Source organism: Amblyomma maculatum, chromosome 3, assembly GCF_055883805.1.
Source record: "Amblyomma maculatum isolate TAMU_Amacu chromosome 3, ASM5588380v1, whole genome shotgun sequence".
Lineage (NCBI taxonomy): Eukaryota > Metazoa > Arthropoda > Arachnida > Ixodida > Ixodidae > Amblyomma > Amblyomma maculatum.
The window spans coordinates 214,182,805-214,205,102 of record NC_139346.1 but is presented as its reverse complement, the minus strand read 5'-3'; the positions used below and the strand labels follow the sequence as shown (position 1 = coordinate 214,205,102).

Below are 22,298 nucleotides of genomic sequence, written 5' to 3'. Positions count from 1 at the left end.
GGTTCCCCACATATATAGCGAATAGATTCTCGAATGGCTACAAGTTCGGCAGCGGTTGATGTAGAGGTATGTCCCAAAAGGAAATGCAGAGTCGTTTTCCGAGCTGGTATGACCACAGCTGCAGCGGATGCCTGTGCTGACACAGATCCATCAGTGTATATGTGAATATAACTGGGATATTCTGACCAGATGTGTGCCAGAGTAAGTTGTTTGAGTCCACTAATTGGTACCATTGATTTCTTTAGTATTCCGGGAACACGAAGGTGCACAAAAGGTTTATCCATCGTCCATGGTGGTTGGGTGGGATGATATGGGAGGGCATATCCTGTCGGTACTTGCGACTGATGGCAGCGGAGTGCAGTTGTAAAACTGCAGTCCGGCCTCTCATCCAGAATCTTGCTGAGTGGGTGAAAACGGTGTCTTGTAAGTGCTCGTAAATATACACGAAGTGGTTCGTGTGACAAGTATATGGACATTGGGCGAGCGTGTGCCTCTTCAATTGTGCCTTTGTTAGAGGTGCATCTGGGCAGTCCAAGGCATATTTTCAGTGCCTGCGCTTGCACGCTCTCTAAAGTCCGCAAGCAGGAAATGCTCATACTAGAGAGTACTGGGAGACTGTACCGGATGTAGCCAACAAACAGAGCCTCGTAAAGGCGTATTAAGGAGCGCTCAGTTGGACCCCATTTGATGCCAGCTATGTAACGAAGTACATGGCAAAAATTAATTAGCCTCTTCTTCACCATAGCAATATGTTTCGACCAGGATAGTCGGTGGTCAATAATTACTCCCAAGAATCTGTGCCTGGAGATGTATGGTATTACGACTCCATGAAGGGTAATCGGGTAGCGGCTGACACATTTTCCCGTAAACGCGATCACTGTACACTTTTCTGCCGCTAAAAATAAACCTTGACGCCGTAAGTACATCGATGTTAATGACACAGCTCGTTGCAGTCTCGCACGTAGTTGTGGGCGCGTCGAACCAGAGGCCCAGATGCAGATGTCGTCAGCATATGCACTTATGTGGATGTTAGTTGGCAGTTCACTCACCAGGCCAATTAGCGCAACGTTAAATAAAGTTGGGCTGAGAACTCCTCCCTGTGGAACTCCACGACCGACCTGAAAGTGGGTAGTATCTCCTTCAGGCGTAGTCATGTAAACAGAACCGCCGCTGAGATAGCTTACAATCCACAAGTACAGCCGGCCACCAACTCCCACGTCGTCAAGTCCATCAAGAATAGCTTCATGGAGGACGTTGTCGTAAGCTCCCTTTATATCTAAAAATGCAGCAGCTACTAGTCGACGGTGACGCTTTTCGTGTTCTACTGTCGCCACAAGGTCGATGACGCTGTCAATGGAAGAACGTCCGCGGCGAAATCCAGTCATCATATTAGGATAAAGATCATTACTCTCTAGATACCACTCAAGTCTTGCCAGCACCATGCGCTCCATAACTTTTCCAACACAGCTTGCTAGGGCAACTGGCCGGTATGAGGTAAGTTCGAGAGGAGGCTTTCCAGGCTTCAAAAGAGCAACCAGGCGGCTAATTTTCCAGTGTTCAGGAACAGTACTAGAAACCCATATATCATTGAAATAATTAAGTAGTGCAGTTCTACCATCCTTGCCTAGGTTCGATAAGGTTGAATAAGTAATCCCGTCAGGACCAGGTGCAGATGAATGCCGACAAGAAGCAAGAGCGGCGTCTAATTCAGCTATTGTAAAGGGCACGTCGTATTGATCATTCGGCGAAGGTGGTGCAAAAACCTCTGAAATTGGTAACTGTGCCTGGTTTGTGCCCACAACCATTTTACAAAAATCTTCAGCTACGTCAACTTCATTGCGGCGTTGGTAAAGGGCCAGGGCACGAAAAGGGTGCCTTTCTCGCGGAGGTGTGCGCAAGCTTCTCGCAACATGCCAGATACGCGACAGGGGCTTACGGGGATCAAGTGATGAGCAGAACTGTCTCCAACGTTGTCGTCCTAACCTCTCCAGGTGACGCAAAACTTGACGTTTAGCTCGGCGAGAAAGTGCGAGATCTTGCGCGGATTTCGTTCTTCTGTACTTCCTTTCAGCCCGCCGACGGATCGCGCGAAGCCGCTCGAATTCCACGTCGATGCTGGACACTGACACCGGCACACTAACATAGCGAGTGTTCTCACTGAGAGAGGAAGTAATGAGTCCCTCTATTTGAGATGGTGACTGGAGGTCCACGCTGGAAGTCTCCACCGCTGCCCTAAAGGCGGGCCAGTCTGTGTATTGCACACGAGGTGAAGTGGCAGGTGCAAACCACTTGATGCATATGTACGTTGGTATATGATCACTCCCATGTGTTTCCACATCACTACACCAAGAAACGGAGGGATGGAGGTTTCTGGAAACAAACGCCACATCCAAGCAGCTGCTGTAGGTTGTTCCGCGTAGAAACGTCGGTGAGCCGTCGTTTATATTGACGAGATCTTGCGTATGCATAAAGTCTGCCAGGTCTCTTCCTCTATTGCTCATTATTGCACTACCCCACTGAGGGTGGTGAGCATTAAAGTCCCCCACAATAATACGAGGAGCTGCACAACACTGGATTGTTGAAAATAGATATGATTTGTCCAAGCCATCCCTCGGTGGAATATAAGCGCCAATTACAGAACATACTCGTCCTTTCAGGGTTAACGTCAAACAAATGTAGTGGTTCGTGTTGTGGGGCTGCAGAGCATGGCGGACGTGCGCAATGTCTTGGCGTACACATACCAGCACTTTGCTTGTTTCGTTTGCTTCTCTAGACCATAGCAGAACATATCCAGAAAGGCGGAAAGCAGCCGGCATGTTGGGCTCACAGATCACAATCACAGGAAAGCGGTACTTCTGTACCCGCTGTCGGAAGTCACTCAGCCGACCACGCAGGCCTCGGGCATTCCATTGCATCACAACACTGCGGCGCAAGTGCATCGTCACAGAGGTGGGGTTAGTTTGTTGCGCCATTGTGAATTATTGCAATGCCGCCAAGAGCGGCTCAAATGCGTCCAAAAACTGAACAGCAAACTTTGCTGTTTGCGTGTTGATGCTGGAGAGCAGCACCCGCATTGAACGAACCAGCTGTTTCAGCATTTCTTTTACCTGCTGGCTGTCGGGGTTGTCGGAATTTTCAGTACGTGTGGCAACCAAACTGGGATTAGGCCTGGCGTTGGCCTTTGATGGTAGAGCTGGCCACTCAGCATCAGAGGCGGTAGGTAATACAACAGCCTCTGTCTGATCCTTGGCATGTGACATTGTCTGCGACATTACAGCAAGAGTACTCTTAGCGGGATTAGACTCAATCTGTTGTGGCACCTGAGCTGACGTTAACTCTGAAGTTGACTTATCCAGGCTAGGCTTGCCTTCCGATTCCTTGTGCCGGCGTCGGGAACGGTGCTTGCGACGACGAATAGACGCGGCCGCTTCTTGATGAGTCGAGTTATCTCTTACCATCTTTTTTAGTATACGTTTTTCATCCCGAATTTTAGGACAGTCCTTAGCCGTCGATTCATGGGCACCCGAGCAGTTAGAACACCTGACAGTCTCCGTCTCGCATGCGTCATGAGGATGCGTACCGCCGCATCGACGGCAGGATACCTCGTTTCGACAAACGGCGCTCACATGTCCGATCTTGTGGCATTTGTGGCACTGAACAGGTCTTGGAACATACATCCGAACTGGGTGCCTCACATAGCCCACTTTAACGTGGGATGGGAGGGATTCAGTTTCAAAGACTAATTTAACGCACTTTGAGCGGCCGAATCGATGAACATCCACAATGCGCGCCGTAGATTTGATCAGCGTGCAGAGATCGCTTTCACTTATCTCGGGGTCAACGTCGCTGATTACACCTGCAGTAGTCTTTTTCCCATGTGCAAGGAAGGAACGGACCGGCATGTTGCCTAGCGCACCAATTCCTTTCAGCTTGTCCACTGTTGCCTGGGATTTGACATCCACGGTCAGGACATTCTTCCAGGGATTAATTCTGACTTCGTCAACTTCACCGGGAACCAGCTGGTCGAAAAACTGCGTCAGGTGCTGTCTGTTTATCACATTCAGATTCGCCGTTGCCGTTGTTGGTACGAAGGCCACGGAGAAGATCCCTTGCTTTTCAGCGTTCTTCTTTGGTGTCTCACTCATTACTGATGTTCGGCGCAGCTTTCTTTTCAGGCGGCGCGACTGGACAGGCGTGTAGCTGTTGTCGGAATCCATCTCTGTCACGGTGGAGTCATCTGCCGAGTCTGGAAGCTCCACGTCCGCGACGTCAAGGTGACCCGTCGAGTACGCTGTAGCCTGTTCGATGGTGGCGGGTGGGCGCAGGGGTCGTGCGCCCGCCATCCCGAAGGATGTCGAGATCACAAATAGCTCACAGCGATATAAAATCCAGAAAAGTGGAAGAGCGCTAGCTTCAGACGTTCGGAAACCTCCACTTCTTCTTCTTCCCCAAATGGTCTCTTCCGGCCAGTAAAAACGTGGACACATGCTGTCATACTAGAGTCCCTAGAAATATGTGCTGGTCTGCCGTCCGAGCGGGGTTCCCTATGGAACCGGTTGGCCGCTTCTCGGATGAAAGCGCAGGGGGCGCTGCTCGCCTTCGGAGCGTGGTGTAGGTTTTGCCGTACTGCGCGTCTGCGCCCTGCTGAACCGCTAGTGCCATGGCAACGCTTGTGCACCAGTGCACTTCTTTGCGTTCGCGAGCCAGCATCCGCGGAAGTTAGCAAGCATGTGTGTTGGTGCTCGTTTTTTATGGATGTGCGGTCGCGTCATGTCCATACAATGGGGCAAGCGTGACAGCACGTGTTTCGAACACTACCGCCTTCTAGGAACTGACGCTAACACACAAATAATATTTGGCAAGTATGGCTCCCTTAGTGACCTGATCAGAGTAATTCGATTTGAGTGATGATCTGTGGAAACACCAAAGATTCTGCCTACTCCACGTTACCTCCATCCAAGGCCATGAGCCGTCCTATTCAATAAAGGACTTGCAACTCAACTCAGGCTCGCGGGTGCAAGAGCGGGTAGCCCTCGTTCAAGGTTAAATGCTCTGTCTTAGGAGACTAAAAGACGCAGAGAAGAGGCAAGAGTGGGAGCGCACCATCAAGCGCGGCGACAGAGTGCTCGACGAAGGTTGTGTCGTTTGTGAGCGACACTTCGAACCCTAGCTGTTTTATTGAGAAGACTGTGATTCAGAGAAAGGTTAATTGAGATTCCCCGGGATGTTACCTCACGAAGGATGCCGTCCAGACAGTGTTTCCTGACGTTCCAAGATACTTGCCAAAACCCCTGCCTCAAAAATGAAATGAGCGCAACTTATTGTGCGAGCAAAAACAGTCAGCAGGGAGACTTGCAGACAAAAAGATGCGCATTGATCCCAAAGCACCAGTGAGCCGATTAAGGAATACAGTGACGATGGATCGTACGTGTGACGCGAGTCGGCTCCAGGAATGCAGAAAGCTGCAGGCACTCAAGCGACGACGGATCTCCGGAAGCAATCTACGAAAGCCGCCGAGTTCTACTCCATCGCAGTTATACAGATGAGGCTGCCATGAATGCTGCAGTGTACATTCGAGCAAAGAAAGTGAAGGAGATAGCAGCTGTAAAGTAAACAGAAGAGATAATTAATCTTCTTAAGGACATTGCGAAACTCAGTTTGTGTCCTGGCTGCGGATTGAACCCCATGCATGACAAAGACCTTTCCCTCCTCCACCCCTCCTCCAATGGGCGTTACTTTGCGACGAACTGTACCATTCTTTCTGATGCAGTACGCATGCATAGCCTGCAAATACTTGCGAAAGTTAACTCCGGACACCCTGTAAAGGAGAAAATGATCAAGTCTGGCGGGTTTAAAGGATAAAAAAAACTTCCAAGTCTCGAGCAGGTTGTCGTAGGAAAGACGTACAATTGGATACAAAGTTGGTAAAAGGTCTATGAAATGAAAAATGAGAATGAACACCTTTCAAGGACAGAGTTTGAAAGAAGGGTTAGTGGCCTTCCTCTCAGGCAGCAGCTGGCTGTTAAAACATGTTTTGAGGCTACAAAACGCAATTCAAGAATTACTCGGCTTCCTCCAAAGAATGCATATAAGCAGTTTGCCTGAAGCGCGATGCGATTTGCAGGGCTCGGGTTTCCATCTTGCGTGCTTTAATCGTGCATGCATCCGAAAGGTTCCAGTTCTACTAACGTGTTATAACTTAACAAGAAGTTAATATGAAATTATAGCGTGAACGAAAACGCCGGCGACAGCGCTCTGTTTCTCGCACATATGGTCCTCTGAGCCTAGAATGTGCGTCTAATATAGTCCTTCATGCAAGCGCGATTGTTTATACAAAATCTTCAGAAGACGTTATTACAATACGGCACCTCGGTAGTATTCAGTGAGGATAACAGGGTATAAAAAGCGGCTTCGTTTCTCCATCGGCTCCGGGACATGAGCGCAAAACTTTGGTCACAAAAAAAAAAAAAAAAAAAAAAAAACGTTTCCGTGGTCATGCCAATAACTGGGGCACGAATTCAATCATCATCATCATCATCATCATCATCATCATCATCATCATCATCATCAGCCTGACTACACCCACTGCAGGGCCAAGGCCTCTCCCATATTTCTCCACTTAACCCGGTTCTGCGCTAGCTGCATCCACTTGACCCCCGCGAACTTCTTAACCTCATCCGCCCACCTAACTTTCTGCCGCCCCCTGCAACGCTTTCCTTCTCTTGGAATCCAGTTTGTTACCCTAAGCGACCATCGGTTATCCTCTCTTCGCACTACATGTCCTGCTCATGCCCATTTATTCTTCTTAATTTCCACTAGAATGTCGGTAACTTGAGTTATTTCTCTTACCCACTCTGCACGCTTCCTATCTCTTAATGTTACCCCTAACATTTTTCGTTCCATAGCCCTCTGGGTTGTCCTCAACTTAAGTAGAACTCTCTTGGTTAGCCTCCACGTTTCAGCCCCATAGGGGAGTACAGGTAAGATGCAACTGTTGTATACTTTCCTCTTGAGCGATACCGGTAAGCTGCTAGTCATAATCTGCGAGTGCGAATTCAATACTACGACTAAACTGAAACAAAAAACTAAAGAGCGGCATCGCACGTACAAGGCACCAGGCTGTGCGCAGCGAATGCATTTCGAAGCGCACGAGCGTGCGCATCGTCTGCTCCGTAAGCAGTGGCGCACTCCGGTTCACCGCAGCGCCACCGCGGCGATCATTCAGCGGCAGCCCCCGCCGCGGCCGACTAGCAATATTTCTAGGGGCCCTAGTCATACGTGCGGGACACGCCAAGGTGTGCATCCGTGGGAGCATCATGAAATTGTTCGAGGATGGTGGAGCGCAGATGTTTCGGAACGACGAGCAAGAGCTCAGTGCCATCAGGTCGCATATTGCGGTGGTATAGTGTGTTCCCTTGGAGTACGAACATGGCGAGGGTAAGATGGGAGTGGCCGGTAGTGAAACGGTCGATGATAGACCGAAGCGCAGAGTCCAAGCGCTGTTCATAGGCCATGTGGGGAAAGGCCAATAAAGACAGGACAGTCCGTAGAGCTAGGAAAATCGACAAGGTGTCGGGGCAAGCAGTCTGTATCTTGGAAGACGACAAGACTTATAAATGACGGAAAATGTGTATTTTTGCAACCTTAGCGCCCAGCGTCCCAAACGTCTAGTAGGGACTTTGAGTGAAGAAAGCCAGCACAAGGCATGGTGGTCCGTGTAATCAAGGATCGCCCAAACAAATAAGGGCGGAATTCCGCAATAGCCCAAACAAGAGCTAGGCACTCCCTCTCTATGATAGAGTAATTTTGTTCCGCCGTAGATAGTAGGCGGCTGGCATACGCAATCACTCTGGTGCGGCCGTGGTGTCGCTGAGCGAGGATAGCTCCAATGCCTTGACCACTTGCGTCAGTGCGGAGTTCGGTAGGGGCTGAAGGGTTAAAATGGGCCAAGGCGGGTGGATTGGTGAGAGCAGCAATAAGTTCAGAGAAAGCTGCCGCTTGGTCAGGGCCCCAAGAGAAAGGTGCATATTTTTTCAGTAAGGAGGTGAGAGGGCGAGCTAAGGCTGCGAAGTTCTGGACGAAATGACGGAAATACGAACACAAGCCGAGAAAACATCGAACATCACTAAAGTTGACTTGAAGATCAGCGCGGCGGAATAGCTCGCGAATGGTAGAAAGGCGACATAGGTGGCTGTCAAAAGTGGACGGGAAAACAATGATGTCGTCTAATTAACACAAACAAGTCGTCCACTTGAAGCCGCGCAGCGAGTCCATCATCCATTCGAAAGTTGCAGGGGAGTTACAAAGGCCAAAATTCATGACTTTATATTAGCAGAGGAAATCGGGAGTAATAAATGCAAATTTTTCGCGGTCTCGTTCATCGACGGAGATTTGCCAGTTGCCAGAGCGAAGGTCAATGAAGGAAAAGTAGCTGTCTCCATGTAAGCAATCAAGTGCATCGTCGATGTGCGGAAGAGGGTAGACGTTTTTTCTGGTCAACTTGTGAAGGTGGCGATAGCCGATACAGAATCTCCAGCTCTGATCTTTCTTCTTTCTGACGAGAACAGGTGACGCCCAGGGACTGTTCGAAGGCTCAATGATGCCGTCGGCCAGCATCTTGTCGACTTCATGTTGAATCACCTGGCGCTCGGAAAGAGAGACAGGGTACGGTCGCCTGTGAATAGGAGCAGCGTCGCCGGTGTCGGTGCGGTGGGTTACAACAGACATTTGGCCAAGAGGTCGGGTCCCAAAATAAAAAAAAATGTCGTTATAAGAAAGCAACAGCTTGTAGGGCGCGTCGACAGAATCTGGTTAAAGGTCGGCCGTAGCCATGCCGGAAACAGGATAAGGGTGGGTAGGGGACGACTTAGCAGTGGCAGGTGTAGTGGGGGGTGCAGAGGGAGGGTCGGGAGTTAGGGCTGAAACTTCACAATCGGTCAGCGGGGATAGTGCAGCTAGAGAAATTCCGCCGGGGAGGACTTGGGTCGACAAGCTGTGATTGAGGACTGGAGAGTGATGTGTTTCTGAGATACGTGTACGATGGGATGAGGGAGGATGACGTGAAGCTGCAGGACGACGTCTGTAATGGGGTACGCCAGGTAGTCACGATCGGGCACTGACGGGAAAGGGCACATAGGAATGTAAACAACAGCTTCAGGAGGGAGGCGGGAATATTTTGCTGAACGAAGGCGAGGTGATATGGAGAGGTTTTCAGAGCAGAGGGGAAGGTCCAAACGGAGAATGCCGGTTGATTGATTGATAAACTTTATTGGGGAAAACAGGGTTTAGGGGTAGTGGGTTAGGAAAGAGCAGTAGTCGGCAGTCCTCTGCCCAGGAGTCCGTCGGCCTCAGCAGCGGCTCTGGCCCGCTGCACCAGCGTGAGCTGATGCTGTGCGTCCGAGTCGGCTAGAACGTCCTCCCACTGCTCTGGACTAGGACTATCTATTTTAGGCATTATGGGGCTTTCCCTACATCCCCATGTTGCGTGATATAGTGTAGCAGTGTCTTCGCACCAGATACATTCGCTTTTGTATTGTGTTGGCCATATCTTGTGGTACAGGGCTCTGTTTGGATATGTGTTTGTTTAGTGTAGTGGCTTGTTCTCGGCTTAACGTGTCATGTGGAAGTGCACCCTTTCTACGCCCCTCCCTGCCGCTCGTATTGTTTCCCCGTGTGCTTCTGGTGTTGTGGAAGGTTGGAAGGCTCTACGGCTCTGCCACCCGGCTAGTGAAACCTCGGACGACGGCATCTACTCTAATGTCACCCTCCACCCCAGCGTCGGAGATCCAAACAATCGTGTGTTGCCTACTTCTGTTCCTTCTGGCCGGCCGGCTAGGAACTTATTTGCTATATCCTGTTGTTATGGAATGCTGCCTGGAATGCTGCCTGAGGCGGCTTGCGAGTCCGAGACTATATCCAGTAACTGTGTTGTCTTCGGTTTGCTTCCGAGATTGATAGGGCTATTGCCACCTCTTCCGCTGTGCGGATGCATTTGGTTCGTATACTTGTTCCGTATATGAGCTTGCCTCATGAGTCAGTGACGACGCAGCAAGGTACAAAGGCAGAGAGAATGCCGGTTGAACGATCAATAAGAGCTGAATGAGCGGTCAAGAAGTCAAGGCCAAGGATCAGGTCATGGGGGCATTCTTGAAGGACGGTGAATAACACTTGTGTGTGACTACCAGCAATGGTTACGCGGGCGGTACACATGCCAAGCAAGGCAGCAGGGCTGCCATTGGCGATATGAACGGTGGGCGAAATTACTGGCGTCAGGACTTTCTTTAGGCGACGACGAAACGAGGAACTGAGAACAGAGAGTTTGGCACCGGTGTCAGTAAGGGCAGAGGCAGAAACACCGCCCACAAGGACTTCGATGAGGTTGGTTGTGGAGCAAAAGTCAACAGAGGCTTTTCAGTCAGGGTCGCGAATGCAGCGTCACCTCTGGGAGATGCATTGGCTAGTTTTCCGAGAAGCGGCCGGCATAGTAAGAATTGTGACGAGGAAGAGGAGAGCGGGAACGTCGGGTTTGCGGGCAATGCGACCGGCTGGAAACACGAACAGGTGGAACAATATCAGCACTAGGCGGGTCGGGTTAGAGCGAGGAACGGCATGGTGCAGAGACTCCACTGCGATTGACGAATGGGCGTGATGGCAAGTACCAGCAGTTGCGGCAGTGACGGGAGATATGACCAACACGGGAACAAGTGAAGAAGATTGGGCAATCGTCAACGGTACGCCAATCATTAGGATTGCGGTTGGGCTGACGTGCGTCTGTATTCGAGTCACGTGACAACCGTGACGTCATCGTACTTGTATATATTTGACTGCAATAAACAGGTGTGCGTCTTTCGCTCTAGGCTTGCACACGGACCTCGCTCGCGGCCGGGCGCCGTATACGACATCGTGTCAGAAGTTTAAGGCTGTGACCTGGGATAGAAGCGAAACATCGAAAGATGAGCGGAGCCAAAATCTCCACGGCACCGCGGCCTTCAACAGCCGTACTTCTGGACTTCGACAATACATCGGAGTACCCGGCATGGATTCAACATTTTTGTTTTTATTACGCAAGCTTGCCAAGAGGCATATTATAAAAACCCGTGTAAGTTGTTTTCCGTAAAGAACCGGAGAAGGCTCCTGCTCTTATTGTTGTCGGTGAGCCATTTGGAGAAGTCTTCTTCCCTTATTGCGGTTAGTTCCACTTCCTGTAGAATCTGTATCCTTGATACCCTTGTCCCTGCACAAGTCCACAGCAGGTGGCGAACATCCACTTCTGCAGCTGGTGTGGAACACTTCAGGCATGTTATGGGTCTGATGTCTTCTTCAGATTCCCATCGGCATGTTACCGACGGGGTAAGGGCCGCCCCAGCTCTTATCTAAGAGAAACCTCCTCCAATCTCGTTAAGTTATGAGGGAGGGGGAAAGTACACGGGGGAATGAGAGCACGTGTACTTTTCCATAAAGAGGATGCTAAGATGGGAATAGCGGAGCGGGCATCAAAAGGAAGCCTGGTGGGGGGTGCATTAGTGTTTGGAACTTCGTTTTGTGAGGTGGTCAACTTTTTTCTGCTCAGCGTTATGAGCATCGTCTTGTATCCAGTGTATCTGAATGCGTATCTTTGTTCTTTATTGAGTGCGTAGATTTCTTGGGTTACACATAGTGTCTTTCTCACTCTCTTCAGTTGTTTTACGGCGGGTAAGGAGTATGTATAGATGTGGGCTTCTGTTATGGAATCTATTTTATTTGTGGCCTCCATAGCATCGCGGATCGCATATAGTTCCATCACAAGCGGGTCAACATTTAGACTACTATCGCTTTGCGTCGGGCCTCAACGAACGCTCAGAAGAAGCACAGGTACGAACGCTTCTCTGTACTATGGGACGGCAAGCTCGGGACGTTTTTGCCACCTTCGGTCTCTCGGACGAAGACTCGAAGTTCGACGTCGTCAAGAAGAAGTTCGACACGTAGTTCATTAAGGAGATCAACGTCGTGTACGAGAGCGCTTGCTTTCTCAAGCGGCATCAAATGCCCGGTGAGTCAATAGACAAGTTCATGACTGCGTTGCATGTCTTAGCGGACCGGTGCGATTTTGGTGATTTTAAGCAACGCCTTATCAGAGACAGGTTCGTCGTCGGACTGAAAGACAAAAACTCTCAGAGTCGCTATACAGATGAACTCCAAGCTGTCTCTAGCGTCCGCCCTTTCAAAAGCACGCCTTAAAGAGGCGGTTCAGCAACAACAGGAACATCTTCGCAACTGCACGGCAGACCAAGCCTCGAGGGTACCTCTTCCGTGCGAAAATGTGACAGTTGGCTCCGCAGAAACAGTCGACGTCGTGGGACGTCACAAAACGCCAACTCTTCAGTGCATCTACTGCGGTGGATCCCTGCATCTCCGAACAGTCTGCCCGGCGTAAAGGGACACTTTTCTAAAGCATGCATAAAGACTTCGACAGGCAACCAACGCAAGGTACGAGTTTCTTCCGTGCAAGTAGACACGGGAAAAACATTTGTGGGAGAGATTGGAACGCCAGGTGCAAAAGCGCGGTACATACAAGTATGTGTTAACTGTTCCAGTGTTAACAAAAGTTGATACTGCACTCTTAGAAAAAAAGGTAGTAAAAAGGTAGTAACGGCTGCCGTTACTACCTTTTTTAACCGTTACTACATTTGTACTACCTTCTTAGGTAGTAACATGGTAGTAACTCCTGCTGTTACTGCGTTTTTTGACTGCAATACCTTTTTACGACCTCATTACTACCTCTCTGGAAGCAGGGGTAGTAAATGTACCTTAACTGTTTTCTACCATGATCAGATGATATCTGATACTATATACGATAGGGATATTGAAGTATTCAACACTCATGATTACATTGCTACTCTATTTTGTTTTTTATGTTTATTTGCCATACCCTCAATCGCCAAGGCATTATAGAGGGGAGTGGGGTTACATAAATGCGCCCTGGACTCCACCGCAGCTGGCCATGCAACACACGCAAATAATCGTGCGATCATCTCGCGCTTCTTATTTGGTCTCTGCTGTCCGCCAACTTTCAAGGTAAATTGGGCCAAATAACATACCTAAAGAGGCACACCAATGCATTTATAAGATTTGGTGCTACTGCCTTCCGAAGCTCACACTGGCTTAGTGACTTTGACTTTCGGCTGCAGCGTTATAATACACGGCGTCGAATTCCGGCCGTGACAGCCTGAACTCGCGGAATGAATGCAGAAACGCTCGTGTGGGGTGCGGTGGCATAGCCCCGAGTTGGTAGCAATCAATACCGTCCTCGCGTCGCTCATGGGCCATCTGCGTGAATCCCTCGTGCCATACCATTTAAAACACACTTAGTTCTCGTGGTGGGAAAAATTACAACAATATTTTTCTTTAAAAAAAAAAAGGGATTTTTTAAATCATTTTTTAAATAATCGACCAGCAAGTGGTCGATTATTCAATAATGACAGTCTCAACCGTCTTAACCATCAAAGAGGACGTTTTCAGCGTTGACCCCTACCAGCAGATTTTTGAAAATTTCAATGGTGTGAAAATTGTATGCATACTCAGTGTTCTAGTTAATTTGAAGGTTCTCATGATTTTTGAGCTGCAGTGGATTACAAGTAACAGCTTTGTTAATGTTTGCACTCTGCCATGGTCCCTTAAATGTGTAATTAAGGCAGTAATTTACACTCCAGAATAAAAAAACAAGCATTTTACACAAATGCTGAGGGAGGAAAAGAGACGTTTATTGGGTAGTTTCCTTCTCTTCCTGAGTGGAGCCATCAGTCCAAGACTATGTGACGCCGTGATCCTGCTGGTCGGCTGGAGCAGCTATCGCTGGTCTTATGGGTTGGGGCTGATGATAGCGGTCTCAGGAAGAAATATAAGCACTCTTATGCACATAGTCCCGTTTCACACCGCTATCTTCTCGGCCCGCTCAATCAACCGAAGCTGGTTGGTCGGCTCCGTACTTGCCAAGGCATCTTCGTTTATACATGAAACATACCTTGGATGAAACGCCGCCAGGTGGTGTTGTGTAGGCCCGAACTGAATGGTATAGTGTAGATCTGTATTGTTGGCAGCTGGGGCAATTCTCTGAGTGACGGGTGGGGAAGAACAAATGTTTGTAGTACAGGCTATGATACGTGTGATGCTAAAGTTCACGCCATGCCACTGCTTCGGTCTTGCTGAGTGCCGTCTGCGGTGGTGGCACAGGGCTTTTCTTTGTGTATAGAGTAATATTGCCGGCAGGTGTCATTAGGTGGCACCCGAAGACGACAACGTTTTAGAAAATAGAGGACTCATGTGTTATCGAACCTGCGCTGCGGTACTAAGCGTTAAACTACCGCTCAGATGTCATACCTCAATTGGACTCTGTGCGGTATTTAGGCATTACGTATGATGGTAGTATGGATTGGAGGCCTCACATCAAGTCTAATGTTCGGAAAGGGGAGCGTGCCCTTGGTAGGCTCATACGGATAAGTAATAGGAAATTTGGTATACGTTGAGATACTCTTCTACTTTTGTACAAAGCCTATGTGAGACCGATTCTGGAATTTGGCTGCATTCTTTTTTCTGGGCGTCCAAAATATAAGCTGCATTCTTTGCTGCTTTTAGAAAGACGGGCGCTGCGCCTCTGCCTAGGGCTTCCACAGTCAGTCTCTACCACTGTTCTGTACTTGTAGGCCCGCATTCCTGTCAGGATCATTTGAGGCTACTCCCGGTGTGGCTATACCTATTTTTGTGTCAAACCCCGCCCTCTTTCTCACTCACCAGTGGCCAAGGGTTTGCATGCCCCTGGTTGTTTTCACGCAGAGCATTTTAGCAAACATTGGAGTGGACCTTGCTTCTATATGTCCTATTGGTTGCTCAACGTCCTTTGTGGATATAAAATATGATTCTATATTTCCATCTAATGTGAAGCACTTACCCTCAAGTCTAATATCCAGTCTCCTATATGTGGATAAAAGTTCCCTGATCACACTGTAATTTCCACTGATGCGCGTGTGATTGCGCACAAAGCAGCGATTGGAATTTTTTCAGAGTCTCTTTCCTGGAGTTTTCCGGTGCGTGTCCCGGATTACACACCGATATTTCTAGCAGAGTTTATGACAATTGGGCTAGCACTACTAAACGTTCCCTGCAGTCAGTCAAAAATAATTTTTCTATCACTCTCTTTCTGTTTTGTTGTCACTGGAGTCAGCACGGGATGCTCTGTTGAGCCGCTCACTAAAGTATTTCATACCGGGGTGGGTGAAAGAAATACGCTTCATCTGGGTCCCCGGTCACAGCGGTATTTTCCAGAACGAAGCGGCAGATTTCCTGATTAAATCAGCTCTTGATGCATCTGTTTCATGTACCATCCCTAATATCACCATTTTTGGAATGTCCCGTTTCCAGCAATATCAATACCTAGCCGCTTCATGCAATGATCCTTTGCTATCTACAGCCGAATACCAGCATCGCATATACTCATGGAAAGTTCGTTCATGTAAATCACGGCAGTGTGAGGTAACGATGACTCTCCTGAGGCGCAGGATTCGTCGCCTAAATCTTTACTTACGTAGATGCGGGATCAGCCCCACAAACCTTTGTGAGGCTTGCGGTGAGATTGAAAATATTGATCACTTCCTTCTCGCTTGCCGAAGGTTTTCACACCAGAGGAGGGTGCATTTAGAAACTCCAATTGCACGCTTGGGATTTACGTTGTCGGTCCTGCTTCTACTCTCCTTCGGTGCGAGTGCGAAAGGATTTGCGTTGCCTCAAAATTGTCAGTACTTACATAACTACATCACAGCTACGGACAGATTCCCTTGCTAATTGTATTCCAAATTTACAAAAATCCAAATTTTTGCTTCATATTTTTTCTTTCAATAGCTTTTGTGATCTTAAATCTTATGTTTTTGCTTAGTTGTCAATTACTTTATGCACTAATTCAGTTTGTGTAGGACATTTGGCAGTCCACACTGAACCCTGGCCAATCCCCCTTCGTGGGTATGTGCCAAATATCAAGGCAGAAGAAGAAGAAGAAGAAGAAGAAGAAGAAGAAGCGGTACTGAACGTTGGCTTGTCTCTTCTGCACCGTGACATCTTGTTGGAGACGCTGAGTAGCCTTCCTGGCATATGTCCCACAGTCCTCCCCATGCCGAGGATCTCCGGCCTCCGCTTGTCGACACTCCAGTTCACCGAGTGAGTCGCAGAAACCTTGGCCTGTTCCCTGAGTACAAGCACTTGCTGTTTACTCCTGCGCCTAGCTGCTTCTAGACCAACCATGCAAAGCACAATGCAATACACCCTCCACAACCCACTAGTACCAAAGTTCTTTCACGGTACTCAGCTTGAGGACGGGGATGACTGGCTTACTCAGTCTGAACGCGTCACCGCACCGGGAAGCTGAGGAACGTGTTATTCAGCCTAGAGGACGGCGCTCGTACTTGGTACGAGAACGGGGAAGATGCTTTTACATCATGGCGTGAGTTCCGCAATAAACTGCTCGAAGCGTACGCCAGCACGGATCTTCGGGAAAGAGGTGAGTTGGCTCCTCAGTCCCTCATCCAGCTTCCGACCGTGACGGGGGCGATGTACTGGAAGCCATGATGCCGCTGTTTCGGCGAGCTGACCTGATCATGTCGGAGGCGAAAAAGGTATACGCTAACTAATGCGTGGCGTTAAAGAATAGCTTTTTGCGGGGCTTCGCGCGCAAAACGCCGGGAACTGTTGCTGGATTTTTACGGGTGCAGTCACGATGAATCAAGTTCTGAAACAGCATTCCGCCGTTTACCACAGACCTGTCCTCGCCGCTTCAGTAACGAAGTCCCACCCGGACGTCAGCAACAACAGTGACCTGTTACGCGACATGGTCCGTTCCATTGTGAGCAAGGAGCTGCAGAGGTTTTGTAGTCTTTCGCAACCAGCTGCCGGCTCTACGGCTAGCGTAGTTCGCGGCGAGGTGCAACACATGATGACACATCCATTACTGGTTGACGAACCGCAGCCTTTCCGGACGGATTATGTTCGGCCTAGGATGCTGATATACGGCAGCGGCATGCTCCGACTTCAGCAACATTTGTTCCCCTCTCTGACGTTCGACCACCTCCCTCCTTGGTGTAATAAGCGACGCTGACGTTATAAAAGCAGCGAGCCGACGCGGACCTACGGCCTGTGATTGACCATCTGGAAGGCCGCGCTTCCAATATACCGCACAGTTCTCCCGGAACCTTTCATCCTTTTGTAAGTACAATGACACCTTATACAAGAAAAACGTACGCTAGCAGCGGCGACCGAGTCTACCTTCTAGTCGTGCGTCTAGACCTTCGAGACGACATTCTTTTCACCTGTCATGATGAGCCAACATCTGGCCACTTGGCGTTTGCGCGCACTCTAGCAAGAGTGAGTCAATCCTATTATTGGCCCAAACTTTCAGCCACCATGTACGCAAGTTCCCTACAGTAAAGCCTGCAGGTTTGCTTCAACTACTGAGACCGCCACGGAACCCTTTTGACCAAGTCGGTATGGATCTTCTCGGCCCATTCCCATTATCCTCGGCTGGTAATAAGTGGATTGTAGTAGCGATATACTAACGAAGGTTGTACCCTGAGGAATGTCGTCTGAAATCGCACAGTTCTTTATTCACAGATTATTTTACAGCACGGCGTCCCATTCTTCGTCATCGCAGATCGAGGCCCGGCCTTCAAAGCGCAGCTCCTGTACGAGGTGTTTCAGATGTGTCACACGCGCCATAGGAAAACTACTGCCTACCACCCGCTGTCAAATGGGCGCACGAAACGACTAAAAAACTATAGCGGCCATGCTGGCAATGTACGTCGACGTACTACATAAACCATGGAACGAAGTTCTCCTGTACGTGACATTTACTTATAGCACGGCCGTACAGGAAATCATTCGCTTTGCGCCATTTCCCTCGTCTATCGCCATGACGTACAAACCATGTTGGATGCCATGTTACCATGTGCAACCGACGACCGGTGGCTCCCGTCGAATGTCGAATTTATTTAGTACGCAGAGGATGCCCGCCAACTTGCACGCATGCACATCAAGCGACAACAAGGGATACACATGAATCCCTTGTCCCATTATAACGGCCGCGCGTAATTGAAACGCTGGATTACGCGGACTGTTAGGGAGTGTGGTAGGTCTGTAGGAGAGGGCGAGGTAGTGCATGTGCATCGCATGAAGTCCTACTTCACGTCGGGACGGCGGGTGCTTGCATTTTAGTTTTTTTTAGAGCGAAGCTCTTTGGCGCCCGTTCCTGGGTTTCGCGTCGGCGTCGTCGGCCTCGTAACCAGCTCCGCCCCCTTTTCATCCCCCCAATTCGAGCCTGCGCTACGGCAACCGGAACCTCGCAGAAAGGGGGGGGGGGTGGGGTACATTCGGCGGCGAACGATGGGGGCAGGAGCGCGCGCAGCAACCGGAGAACACGAGGAAAGGAAGGGGAGGGGGGGGGGATGGTCGCCGGAGGCAGCGCTAACAGCTACTGACTGATGCCGCTACCGTCGCTAGCGAGTCAAGACAGCGTGACTGCGTTAACTGTGTAGAACACTGTCGCCGCAATGCAGAAAACGGTAGAGGGGTCCCCCCCCCTCTTCTTGCATGGCGGCGAGGGTGCTCTCCGGTTGCCGAAACGCCGTCTCGTGCAGTCCGTTCTCACTCGCTTCACTGGCTAGCGGCATCAGTCAGTCGCTGCTATCTGTTCGTCGCGCAACGTTCCTATGGGCCCACGCACTGCTTCCCGCAACCTTACAATAACTCAATTGCACTTCATTTCTCCGATCACAAAGCTTCTTTCATGACAGCCAAGAACTGTTAGGGGAGTGTTTCTTGATAAAATACGTGTGAAAAATTAAAAAAGTTGTCTGTAATTGTACCGTCTGTTGCAGGAGTTTGCAGCCCAACGCGCCGGGCGGAGGAGCAGTATCGCTCCCGAGAGGCGGCGCTGCGCCCGCCGGCGCTGCCTGGTGACGTAGCTATAAAGAGTGAGGAGGCTTGTTCTCTTCCCCTCATCCCGCGGTTGATATCGCACATCTTTGCTCTCAGCCGCGGGATGAGGGGAAGAGAACAAGCCTCCTCACTCTTTATAGCTGCGTCACCAGGCAGCGCCGGCGGGCACAGCGCCGCCTCTCGGCGGGCACAGCGCCGCCTCTCGGCAGCGATACTGCTCCTCCGCCCGGCGCGTTGGGCTGCAAACTTCTGCAACAGACGGTACATACGTGTCTTGCTCGAAATCTTTGCCTCAATCTATCGAAAAGGTGAAACAGCTGATAAGCTCCGCTCAAATTTCGCATTAAGAAGTAACGTAATCGTTGGCAATTTTTTTCTTTGGAGCTTTTTGCCTGCCATTTATTTTCGGTGATTTGTTCCGTCCAGGCCCTCGCTGTAAGTCGCATTGTATATGGTGTCCCCTACCAAATTGCACTCGAACAGGAAAAGGAATAACTGGAGGCAATCTTGAAGAAAGCCTACAAATGCAATCTCGGACTACCGGTCAACACCTCGACGGAAAAAGTGTCAAACTGGGAATAAACAACACAGTGCAAGAGCACATCGAGGCCCCCACCTTCTCGTGCAGAAAATAAGACTCATGCAGACGCAAACGGGAAGGAACACTCTAAATTTACTGGGCATGAGAGATGCTTGCCCAGAAATAAATAGCACTGGGAGCATACCGAAGGAAATAAGAGAGATCATTAAGTCAACCAGATTCTGAAAAACATGCACCCAAAAATACACAAGGCCAAAAGAAAGGCAAGATCGGAGGCACACGAAAGAAGGTTCGCAGGGAAAAAAAAAACATTGTACGTCGACGCGAACACGTACAATGAACAATACGGAGCAGTAGCCAGCGTGGTTGATCACCAGCTTAGGGAAATTAACTGCGCCTCGATCAAGAGCAACAACATTCTCGAGGCTGAGGAAGCGGCAATCGCTCTCGCTATCATCCACAAGAGCGAGGAGGCTACTACACAAATCATTACGGACTAGCAAGAAGCATGCAGAAGGTATAGCAGCGGACGCATATCCACTGTGCCCATCCGTATACTCAAGGCAAGAAAAATCACCTTTTCGAGATACTTCATAACGTGGACACCAGGCCATGAGACTCAAAGGTAACCAACGTGCCGACGCCAATGCCCGAACATACGCCAACCGGGAGGCGCACAACTACGGGGAACTGGACGCAGTCACTAGACGCTATAGAGCCATCCTTGAACATCAAAGAGCCTTAAGAAGGATCTACCCACCGCCCCACGAAGACCTTAATAGAGAACAGTCGTTTGCCTGGAGACAGCTACAGACTGACACATACCCCAACCTGAGTCTACACAGTAAAATCTATCCCACAACATATGCGAATAAATGCCCACTATGCGGGGAGCCCCTAGACTCTACCATGTTATATGGACGTGTCAAAAAACACAGGTAGCGCCAATAAACACTACACCAACACCGGAGCAGTGGGAGGCTGCGCTGATTTATTAGTACCACTGAATATCATCGTTTACCATTATCATCAACTCAGTCCTGATACGTGGTTTTCGAACAGGGGACCACCCCCTCTCTTCAGCCTTCTTCAGCTGTGCAGAGTTTCCGTGAAAGCACGTATAGTTTGCCCTTGTATAACCGTATACGGATGCGCTAATACGTGTATGCCTCATAAAAACTACTTCACTCAGGGGTAATCCCGTACACTTCGGTATAAAATGAGGTGAATATTTTTCTTGGAAAGTCATGCCTAAGTTTGGGAGATATTTAAAAGGCATGGCACAAAGAATTGACTGCCAGGGAGCCCATGGTCCTGTGACATGGAAGCCAGCACAGCATAGCTTCAGCCAAGACAAACAAACCATTTTTTTTTTTGCAATCCTTGCAGCCCAGAACGGAACATGGCATATTCTTTCTCCCTTAGCGTACGAGTTGGAAGGGTGTGTATGCTGACCTTTTGAAATGTAAGCGTAACGTGCTATTTGGATAACGCATGAAATAGCAGCCTTTCGACGTGAGAGTATGCGTTGCCAGCATGTGCTCCTTCCTGACGCGTTAGTATGGGCAACACAAGAGGGGAAATGACTATACTCGACTGAAGGGCTAATCGATTTCCAACAGCATTATCACCAGCGAATGAACTGTGGTTTGTTTACTATACAGCAAAATTAGGGGATGCTAAAGTTTCGCCTTAACGCGATAACGCCTAATTTAACATCGCCTTTTCATTCTGCGAATTTCTGTACTTCTCGTTAATAATAATCATAATTGGTTCACAGGAAGGGAAATGCGCAGTATCTGTCACACGAGCTGTGGACACCTGAACCGCGCCGTAAGAGAAGGGAGGAAGGTGGGAGTGAAAGTGGCAAGAGAGAAAGGGGAGCCGTAGTAGAGGTCTACGGAGTAATTTCGACCACCTGGGGATCTTTAACGTGCGCTGACTGTACTTCTAGTTTAAGTGGGCATTTGGCAAAAGGAAGGCGGAGTACGTGTATCATTTCTTGGTGGGCGCATACACGTACAATTAAATTCACACAATTGGAGGTACATATGTTGTTTGTTCGAATCCTTATCGCAAACTACTCTACAACTTGACTAGCAGATAAAAGTTAAACGCGATGCGAAATACTATGACACTAACCTAAAGAAATAATGGTAGCGTGATAATATTGATACAAAAATCACTTGAGTGTTTTGTTGTGGTTTTTTGTCACGTTTAGGACGATGCCAGTTTTTTTCCAGGCACGGCGACGGCCACGCATTTTCAGTGAATTGAACTGCACAGTTTATCGTGCAGATAGGCGGGGGTACGTCCTTCTTAAACGTTCGCATAAAGACTGCACAAAGGGTATTACATATAAACAGCAAGCCTCTGGAGTTTGCAGGACTGGGACATTCTATTTGTACGCCTTAAAAAAGTATTAGGAGCGAAAAACATTAGGGGGGCACGAGCTCCGCCGTTAAGAGCATGTGTCATAGCGTTTCGCGCACACGGTCAATGTTTTTACACCCTCCCCTTTTTATTGTTCTTTTTTATTTTTTTACATCTATACTTCACATCATCAAACATTGACTTTCCATTCTGAGCAATTTTACCTCACAAATGTATTTTTCATTTTAATTACGTCAATAATTAATTGATCAATGAACAACTAACTTACCACAATAATTTAATTACCTCGTCATCTATCACACAGCAATCAATCACAAATCAATCATCAAACACTAGAACCAAAAATTACCATGATACGATTTTTTTACGCAGTCTCAATTATTTCCGACACGCGGCGCGGACTATTACAGCG

The 22,298-nt window shown here is 49.0% G+C and overlaps 2 pseudogenes; both read left to right on the top strand.

Annotated features, from left to right (window-relative positions):
• The first annotated feature begins 10,952 nt into the window (after nt 1-10,952).
• Nucleotides 10,953-12,412, top strand: LOC146197666 (uncharacterized; annotated as a pseudogene).
• Nucleotides 12,413-19,722: 7,310 nt separating this feature from the next.
• Nucleotides 19,723-20,490, top strand: LOC146197665 (uncharacterized; annotated as a pseudogene).
• The last annotated feature ends 1,808 nt before the right edge of the window (nt 20,491-22,298 follow it).